Below are 11,122 nucleotides of genomic sequence, written 5' to 3' on the forward strand. Positions count from 1 at the left end.
TATTTTACCGCTACAACATGCCATGTATTAATCAGTCTGCTCACTGTATGTACACAAAAAACCTGTTCTCTACTACTCCCTCCTTCACAACAAATTTATGTAGCTAAAAACTAGGTGCATATCGTTTCACTAGTAATCCTAGTATGTGTGCTTCAAGAAAAGCATTATGCCTAATCACCATAACCAACATACTATATTGTACTGTATTGTTTGTGCTTATGTTCCCATGTTCCAGGTGACTTAATAAGAAACGCTAAAAATAGCGAAAGGAACCTACACGACTTGTGTGAGTACCTCATTTTATGTTTTTTGGTTTTTTGTCCTGACGAAAGCTCTACAGACCCGGCTGGGCCCAAAGAGCTGAAACATGTTGACGCATCCATATATACATAGATATATGGTAATCTAGTTACTCGATTACATATATATCGATAATTTTTAACCGACAGTGTCAACCTTTTTCATTAAAAAACGTTTTGGAGACACACTGCCTTTTATAATAATTTTCCCTCCCTGTTATTCCTGGACACTTCTACCTGGACCAGAGGTAGCCTCGGGTGAGGCAGGCATACCACACGCTTCTTGACTACCCTATGAATATGCCATGACACCTGACGGGGCGGATAAAAGATATACCGCATCGATTGAATCAGGCTGCCTATGAGGGTTGTCATAGTTGAACCAATGGTTTAGTAGATACTAGTGTCCATTCCTTTTTGATTAACTTTGGATCTAATCAGGGGAACTGAATGGACCGAAAATCCTCTTCCCTCCTTTTTGATAGAAGTATGTAAGCAGCGTGCAGCTGCGGGAAACTCACACCCCTCCTATATATTTATATAGTTACTGGGGCGTATATATTTTTCCATTTTTGCCCAGTAAGGAAGGGAATATGGAGAACAGCGGTTTAAGTTTTACAGGAGTTGACATCGATGAGATTCTAGCAGCGCAACCACTGCTACAGAACACAGATTTGATCCAGGTTTTAGCACAAACAGATGACTGGGACACACTGACCAATAAAAAAAGAGAACAGATACGCACCGGCATACATGGGATTATAATGACTGAGTATTTGAGGTCAAAAACAGCACCTAAAGGGTTGTGGGTCAGCAATGCCCCGAGAATTTTTTTACATGACCTCGCGTTTAGATGTGATTGGTCTTCCATTTCTTGGAAATGTACCCTCGATTACCTGGTGCTCATAGTGAAGACAGCGAAACGACTCTCGGATGCATTACTGGTAGAAATAAAAGAGTGTGAGAGTGAAATGAAGAAAAATATCAATCCATTGATATACAAAAAACGTTTAGAAGAAATAACGAAAGAAATGGATGAAACACATGAGTACTTAATGCAGAACAAACTCCAAAAATTAGGGAAAGATGTAAAAAAATTTAGCCAAGAGTGTATGCACCCCTACACAAAAAAAGACTATGTGACAACAGATAATGGCTCAGATACTGGAACTACTGGATGGAATTCGTCTGTTGGTTCAGACGTGAGTTCAGATGAATCAACACCAAGAAGGGGCCGGAACAATTTCAGGTCCAATCGTTCACGAAGAGGCAATAGATGGCAACGACCCGCATTCTTCCATGGGAATCGAATACCTTACTACCAACCTTTCATGCCTCCCTTTACAGGTTGGATGAACCCCTACAACCCTAACATCCACCCCCAACAACAACTGGACAATCACCCGTTATCCAATGCCACAAATCAACAACAACAGCCTTTTTTAGGGAGAGGCCAAAACCAAATGCGAGGGAGAAAGAAAAACCTGACGTGGCAAGACCAACAACCTAATGTACAGACACGCAGTATGTCGTCCGCTCAACCAGGCCCAAGCAACAAGACTCACTAGTTGTAAATTTATCAGACATCAACTTAACCGATGACCAGATGACCGTCCTCAACAAAGGACTAGGTTTTGTGCCAACACCCACATTGGATCGATTTAAACTGAAATGCGAAGTCTCAGAATTTTGTCGAACTCTGAAATTAAAAGCCTTCTTTAATGAATCAAACAGTCCACACAATGAAGGGGATACAAGTCTGAAGAGAAAATCTAAGTTCTGTCCTCCAATAACTACAGTACCCATTGAGATACAAACTTTTGAGCAGGCAATCATGAAAGGAATCGACAATTTGGGGTCTAACAAAAAGACATATCAAAACTTGAACAAGAAGGAACGACTGGCACTGATGGAATTGAAGGATAATGACGAAATTGTCATAAAACCAGCAGACAAGGGAGGGGGTGTAGTGATCTTATCAAAAGAAGGATATAACCAACAATGCCTATCACTTCTATCTGACGAGAATTTCTACAAAAAAAATTGAAGAAGACCGTACCGACAGATTGACTAATGTCATCGCTATCATGGTACACGAGGCAGAGGTGAGCGGATGGATTTCAAAAAAAGAGGCTGAATATTTGACACCCAAAAGCCCCAAAATACCATTCTTCTATTCGTTACCAAAAACACACAAGAACAAGTCACCCCCCCCAGGACGTCCCATTGCTTCGGGCATCGGGTCACTGTTGGAGCCCCTCTCTAAATTTGTAGATGAGTACTTGAAAGAATTGGTCCAAAGAACTCCTACTTATTTAAAAGACACCAGAGACCTCCTGATACAAATTGCGGACTTTGAATACAATCCAAACACAATGCTGCTGGTAGGCCTGGATGTTGAGGCATTATACACGAGCTTGCCCCAGGAGGATACCTTACAAATGTTGGAAGATCTTCTTTTCAGCCAAGACTGGCCACATAAAACCCCTCGTCATTTCATTTTGGAGTGTTGTCGTCTAGTCCTAAAAGAAAATTACTTTGAGTACAATGGACAACTCTTCTTACAAAGCCATGGAACCTCCATGGGAAGTGCCTGCGCTCCTTCGGTGGCAGGACTCTATGTAAGTCAACTTGAAGAAAATTGGGTACTCAACACCACAAATCCCTTCGTTTCCAGCATCAAATACTGGAAACGATATATTGACGATGTCCTGTTGATCTGGGATATCAAAGAAGACCTGATGAAATTCATGGAATGGTTAAATGCAAGAGACCGTTGGCTTAAGTTTACGTTTGCCTCCAGTAACCAAAGTATAGCGTTCCTGGACCTAACCATTTTTCATGAGAACGGGAAGTTGGAGACAAAAACTTTCACTAAACCCACGGCAAAGAACAGCTTGCTCTCGTACTGTAGTTACCATCCACGACCACTGCGGGACAATCTCCCTTTCAGCCAATTTCTACGCCACAAACGGAACTGCAGCAAAGACAATGACTATCAGATACAAGCAATGGAATTGAGCCAGAAATTAAAACAAAGGGATTACACACCATCGGTGATCAAAAAATGCATGAAACGGGCTAAACATCAGCCACGCGAATGCCTTTTACAAACCAATAAAAAGGAACCAATAAAGGATTTGGTGACTTGTGTAACCACTTATTGTCCAGCTACTTATGATGTACAGAAACTCATCAGAAAAAACTGGCAGATAGTTACCTCCGGACAATTCGATTGGCCAAAACCAAGATTTGCAAACAAGAGAACTAAAAATATAAAAGATGTCCTGGTCCACACAAGACCCAAAATGAAACAACCCCACACTGTCATAAGAGACGCCAGGATGCAACCTATCGTTGGACATTACCCATGTGGTACCTGTAATGTATGTAAATTCACAAAACCGACCAAAACTCTTCAATTGACAGAGACTTTTAAATGGACCCAGAAGCATCACACCAACTGTAATTCGTCCCATCTGATCTACATGGTCACCTGTCCCTGCAAACGCCAATATATAGGCATGACTTGTAGGAAAATCAAGTTACGAATTGGAGAACATCGGAGTAACGTGAGAATGAAGAGAAACAACACGGAGCTTTGCACACATTTTGTGGAAGCGGGACATACCTGTGATGACTTGAGCTGGACAGTACTCGAAATGCTGCAAGACAAGAACAACAATGCAGAACAAATTCTGTTTGAAAAAGAACAAAGGTGGGTGGACCGTTTGGGCACACATTTATCAGGGATGAATGATAACATCCCATGGAGTCAGTTCTACTAATTATTTCCATGAGGAATACCATTCGCATTAAGGCAGGAATGAAAAACAATCCATTCGGTCTAGATAAGTGTGACATACATCTGTTAAAGAACGACTGGATCACCAACATCTGAATCCACACAATGAATGAAAAACTCATGGACATTATTATCCAGTTATGAGTCGATATGTTGCCAAAACGACAGATCACTGCCTGTGCCTTTTATCCAATCTGACAAACAATGTGCTTATTTGTTATTATCTTTAACAAAAAAAGAACACATCAGGACCATAAACCTGTATATTTGAAATCTTCGTGTTACACTCGGAGGCGGAATCCATCTTGGAGGGACGGAGGCCTCATATTGGAGTCCTTCCTTTGTTTCTAGTCTCGCTGTCATAAGGCCCGGAAGCTGAGCCCCGCCTGTAACCAGGGGCAGAGTCAGCACAGGGACCTAAACGCGGTCCGCGTGGGTAAGAACTATTGCCATAGACGACAGCACACGGGTAAGAAGTCCAGTTTATGACTTTCTAATTTCTGGTAATATCCTTCTAGCAAAGACCACGTCTAGCGACTTCTAAACCCCTGTTGAAGTTCTCAAAAGAACCTATTAAGGTACTGTTCAGAGTGAATTTTACCGCGTGTCCTCAATGCCATATAACGGAGCGCGTAAATGTCATACAATATTGCGCGCATTTTGACTAGATGCTTAATAGAGTTTAATCATAAAAACTTATAATATCTTACCGCTACAACATGCCATGTATTAATCAGTCTGCTCACTGTATGTACACAAAAAACCTGTTCTCTACTACTCTCTCCTTCGCAACAAATTTATGTAGCTAAAAACTAGGTGCATATCGTTTCACTAGTAATCCTAGTATGTGTGCTTCAAGAAAAGCATTATGCCTAATCACCATAACCAACATACTATATTGTACTGTATTGTTTGTGCTTATGTTCCCATGTTCCAGGTGACTTAATAAGAAACGCTAAAAATAGCGAAAGGAACCTACACGACTTGTGTGAGTACCTCATTTTATGTTTTTTGTTTTTTTGTCCTGACGAAAGCTCTACAGACCCGGCTGGCCCCAAAGAGCTGAACATGTTGACGCATCCATATATACATAGATATATGGTAATCTAGTTACTCGATTACATATATATCGATAATTTTTAACCGACAGTGTCAACCTTTTTCATTAAAAAACTTTTTGGAGACACACTGCCTTTTATAATAATTTTCCCTCCCTGTTATTTCTGGACACTTCTACCTGGACCAGAGGTAGCCTCGGGTGAGGCAGGCATACCACACGCTTCTTGACTACCCTATGAATATGCCATGACACCTGACGGGGCGGATAAAAGATATACCGCATCGATTGAATCAGGCTGCCTATGAGGGTTGTCATAGTTGAACCAATGGTTTAGTAGATACTAGTGTCCATTCCTTTTTGATTAACTTTGGATCTAATCAGGGGAACTGAATGGACCGAAAATCCTCTTCCCTCCTTTTTGATAGAGGCCTTTAGAAGACTTCTCAAAACATGGCTTTTCGAGCAGTAGCAGCCCCCCCCACCCAGCGCCTTGAGACCCTCACAGGTATGTAGCGCGCTTTACAAATGAATGATTGATTAAACGACCCAATGTTATGGTGGTAAACAGAACCGCAAACCTTTAAAACAAATGGCCTTGTTACAGCCCATAGACTGAATCACGACTAGATAATACCAAACGTAAAACTGATGACATAGTACTCACTGGTGTGAAAAATCTGTAGATAAATTCAACCAGAATCCGCTCTAAAAAGTCTTGCGACTCTGCAACAAAAAAATTCAAACAATGCTAGACCTAAATACCAGATTGACCATGTAATAAATCCCTGCAAATAACCATGAGTATACTATTACCTCACACTGATCTCAAAGGTGCTGAAACGGCGCCAAACTTTTAACAAAAAAAGGTTGAGAGGATCCCAATTTCTGTAAAAAAATAAAAATAAAATAGGGAAGCATTTTTAGAGCACAGCCCTATGTTGTAAATTCATATTATTATTAAAGGTAACGCAAGGCTTACCATTGTATCATGGCATGAATCACTGCAAACAGGTGTCACTGTGAATGTGATTGGCGTGGTCTCACACAACTATGACTCGTCCTACGATCCCGGATTCTATGACGAAATACGATCACGTTTTAAGCTACAACCCTTATATTAAATATTCGTACTGTTAAAAATTATTAACATGAAGCTTACCGTTGCGTCTCTGCTAGAATTCCACCAAAAGATAACCGCTGTGTGTGAGATAGCGTAGTCTTGCGATACTATAACTTTGCCCGAGTAGGTCACATGATCTGATTAAGCTCAACGTCGAAAACTATATTGAAAGAATCTGCCATATTGGACTGGAAAAAATGATTTATAAATTCATACAGAACGAATAGTAGAACAAAGCTAAAAACTGAACCATAAAGCGACTCAGTCATCAGAAAACTATGTCATAGGTGTATTGTGACCAAAAAACAACCAAAAAGTGACAGTCAATGTGGTGGCAAGACCATGCTGATTCCTTAAAAAACAGAAATAAAGTTTCATTATTTTTCTTAATCACCAACCATAAAAAAGAGTGCTGTAGAACAACCGCGATTACTGTTGCAAGAAAGGAAGTGCAAAAAAATATATATAACCCTTGTTAAAACTGCCAATGATAAAAGGATGAAAATGAGAATGCTGTCGTGTGTATATAGAAGGCATTTAACCATTGCCAATACATTACTATGAATACAGAAAAAGAAGATCATGAAACGCTATATTAATTTCAAGGGATGTATGTAGAAGCCAGTCAGAGAGAAATCCCTGGGTTCACACTATCATAGAGATTCACTGTGTTTTCATACACTCTCTGTCTATACACTCATACGTTCTTTCTCCTGCGGTTGCAGGTCAATCACTCACTATTATAATAAATGCTTAATTTCCACACTAAAACTGAACGTTCAGTCTTTTTAATAAAAATTGAAATTTACACAAAAATAACTTAAAAGTTCAAAGGGTAAACTTTGAGCATGTACAATAGAAAGACAAATAATCATAAAAATTCATTAAAAATTCATTATAAACATTTGAATAAGTACAATTTCGTTTATCTAATTTGATGCATCAGAAGCGAGGACATCTTACAAAGCAGTTATCACAATCAACAAACATTTTATTTGAACAAGAAAAACCCCCTATATACTATGGCCTATAGATTCCTTTGCCACACTATTAGCTAGATCCAATGGTCCTTTCTATGTATACACACGGTGTAGTCAATAGTATCATCAATATGTGATTATCTATTGCTCCCTGGACTCTACTTGGATTCTATAAGGAAACAAAAAGTGCGTCGACGCGTTTCGGTGCTGTGGACATTTGATACAGTAGCACCTTCTTCAGCACTGCCGTTTCTTTGGGGTCACCGGCATCAAGGAATATTGATAAACTCCCTCACTATAGGGTGTTGATAAATTCACCCACAGATGTTTCTTAAATCTATCCCCCCGTTTCGTCACTTTCTGCTCGAGGTAGACTTCTTCCTTTTTATTCGAAAGAGTCCGTAGTATAAGGGACCTTTCCAATTTTCTATGGTTGTATTGAGGCACTTCCGCTCTTCTTTTTCATCTGTCTATTTGTCTAAAAAGTTTAAAAACATTTTTTTTTTGAATTTTTTCATGGACGGGCATATATCCACGTTGTTCCGAGAAACCACTTGATATGTTCTGTCTCGTTTCTTTAAAAATCGCGGTTCTGCCTCGTCCTCCTTCCGTTCATGCCTGTCCATGAAAAATTTTTAAAAACTTTTTAGACAAAGTATGGGTAAACTGAAGCCTAGGGTTCTTTAGATTAAGTTCCTGAATATTCTCCATCAATGTTGTCTCTGAACCAGTCCAAATCAAAAATATATAGTCGATGTATCGACAGAAAAACCATAAGTACCTCTTCCAATCTGTGACTTCAAAAATGTGATCAGTCTCAAATTTAGCCATGAACGTGTTTGCGTATGTGGGTGTTCCAGCAAACCCCATTTTAGTTCCATTCAATTGCAAATAAACATTTCCAGGCCATACAAAATAACTATGATGAAGACAAAAATGGATTAATTCTAGCAGAAATATTTTGTTGACATCCATGGTATCTTGGTGTAACAAAGCCCACTATATGGCTTCCAGCCCTTCTGAATGCGCTATGGAGGTGTACAAGGCCACAACATTAATCGTGCACAATATACACTCTTCTGTGGGTGACACAATCATTTTCTCAAGTTTCAGGAAAGGTTGTAAGGCATGGTCTATGAATCTTCCGGCAGGTTCAAACAGAGACCCACATCCCGACACAATAGTTAAGACAGCACCTGGGGTGGATTCCAATCAACACTTATTACAAAGAGAGGTTTTCTGGATGAAGCGTTTAGATACCATAAAGTCCACATTTGTAAAGCGCACAATCACCCGTAAGGGTCTCTAGGCGCTGGGGGGCCGTCGGGAAGATTAAGCGAGCTATTGCCCAGAGTCACATGGTGCTGGGCTGACCTGCCGCCGGAGCCGGGGATCGAACCGTGGTCCCCAGATTCCAGCGTCAGTCGCCCTGGCCGCGGCGCCACACCTCTTCCACAATCCTCGGGGGTTGAATAACAGACTAGAAATGAGTTGCTTCCTATAATGCCTTATACGTAGGCTGTCCGGAATTCGGTTAAAACCGACTCTGAACGATAGTACCCTACCGGATGAAAATCAGCTGACACCGTTTATACCGAGTGTCACTGATTTTCATAGTTGTTGCACCCTTTGGCCACTTGGTGGAGCCAAAGCATTGCAGACGAAACTGCAAAGCTCCCCTCCATGTTCAACAGGACCGTCCCAAACCAGGGTGTTGGACTAGGTATGATGTGCAATGAAGGCCAGGCATACCTGGTTTTAAATATGCAGTGAGATCCTGTCCACTTTAAGACACTCGCATCTCCCTCCTTTAGTTTTAACTGTTTGCAGACATCCACTCTTTTCTGTTTATAGACAAACTGTCCGTTTCTGTCATGGGCTCTTTCTCTGGGACCACACGGAATTACCATTTTTATTTAACAGTAGCCATGTCAATAGATCGTAGAGATTATGCTCGTTCCCTCAAGTAACACCAGCAAAGGCAATTAGGCCTTTGATGTGCGTGTGGTAGATGTTTCACTTATGTGGTACTTAAGTTTAGGCAAAACAAAGAAGCACAAGTGTAAATAAAAAGCCAAAGTATGAACAGTAACTACAAAAAGACGACAGAAGGTGCAAGGGTAGGAAATTAAAAGATGGTCCGACACATGGGGAGCCGCAGTGGCGTAGAAAGGTCAGGTGGGACCTTGTGGGGAAAATAATATCTTGTTACACCCCCCCCCCCCCCCCCCACCCCCCGAACAGCGGGCAGAGTAAAAACTAAGCATTTGCTGACAGTGGTTGTGACACTTTTTAAAGCACGTTGTATGTCTGCCTCCAATCGCTTCATGGACGAAATGGAGCCAGGGAGGGAGCATTGAGGCCTTCAGGCAGGCCCAGCTGACTCTATTGTTTTAAGTTTTGTTTCCGAAAACAAAAAACACAGGCCCGACCTTCATGACATTGCAGCCCTTCTTGCATTTACATTTTTTCCCGAGTTTATGCCTTTGTTAGACCTGTCAGCCCTAGGGTGGTCTTTCCCTATTTTTCCCGCCCTTGCCTCATTTTTCCCACTTTCTTTTTGTTAGCCCTTAGGTCTCCGGGCACCTTCCCATGGCCAATCCATGTTAGGGTGAAGGTGCTCTCTACTCCAAACAGGGCTGCCACTGGCCCCTGCTACTGCAGCGTGGTCTTTTAGTGTAGCACCCTAGTTGCCAGGAGCTGGCTGGCACCCCATACATTGTTGCAATGCCAGCCTGCCATCGCCTGCCCATAGGTAGAGTGGGGAAGCTCCTGGAACCTTCCAGAAGAAAGGCGGAGCCTACTTTTGCCGCCTTAGAGAGTGGTCACCTGACCTGGGCATACATAAGCAAGGGAGGGAACTTTTTTTTAGTCAGTTGGGGCATCACTGACCTGGGGGACCCACGCAGGAGATTTAGGCGGTAGGGCCTAGTCAGGGACTTATGCCACTGGGAGTGACAGGACTTAGGTGCTGCCTCTTAAGTTGAGTAAGGTATCCTAGGCTAGCCCACTGATCTGGCCCGGCTGTAGGGGAACCCAGGGACCATCTTCAGTGACCTGAGGAAACGTGTAAGCCTCCAACTCAAGCCCCCCCCCCTACTTCAAGAAACCACCTCATAATGGCGCAGAACCAACTAAGCGCCGAGAAGACTACTTGCCCTTCATACAGAGACTACTGGGGGATTGACCACGTACTGGACTGTGCTGCCCCTGCGCACTCCCTGCCTCCACCTGGGCCTGTGCTGCCCTGCCTGCCTCCCCCTGACTGAACTGCTCAAATTCCTGTATTGCCTCATCCCCCTGCTGAATCGCTTGGGGAGCGCTGTATCCTGCTCTCATCCTCAGCGCTGTAATCTGCCCCGGCTGAAGAGACTGCTGGGCACTCACCCGAGAACTGCATCAAGCGCTTCCCTGCTGTGCCCCTTAAGGAGCGCTGTAAGCCCCCCAGGCGCGATCCTCACCAAGCGCGGTGTGCCTCTTCAAGCGCTTACCTGCGGGCCCAGTGAAGCGCCAAGATTGCCCCCGGGTGGCCCTCGGTGCCAGGAGAGGGCCGGCCCGAGACTCCGCTGTCCCTGCGCCGGCCTCCGGAGCTCCGGAAAGGCCGCCGTGACCCTCGGCCCGGCTGGGGCCCGACCGGAGGCCCCTGTCCCCGGGCCTAGTGAATCGGTCAGCGCGAACGGAGTTAAGGCCGCGGTAGGCCTGAAGTCAGCGCCCGCCCCACGTGACGGGGGAACACCTATGCCCCGCCCCTCCGAGAGCCGCGCAGCTATTGGTCCGGGCTGGCGCTCCCTCGAGGCGGGCTCCGTGATTGGTTCCGGCAGCCTGACCCCTCCTCTGTGGTCCGGGATTGGTCCCCGG

The sequence above is a fragment of the Lissotriton helveticus genome, chromosome 4_1, assembly GCF_964261635.1.
Source record: "Lissotriton helveticus chromosome 4_1, aLisHel1.1, whole genome shotgun sequence".
In the NCBI taxonomy this organism is placed as follows: domain Eukaryota; kingdom Metazoa; phylum Chordata; class Amphibia; order Caudata; family Salamandridae; genus Lissotriton; species Lissotriton helveticus.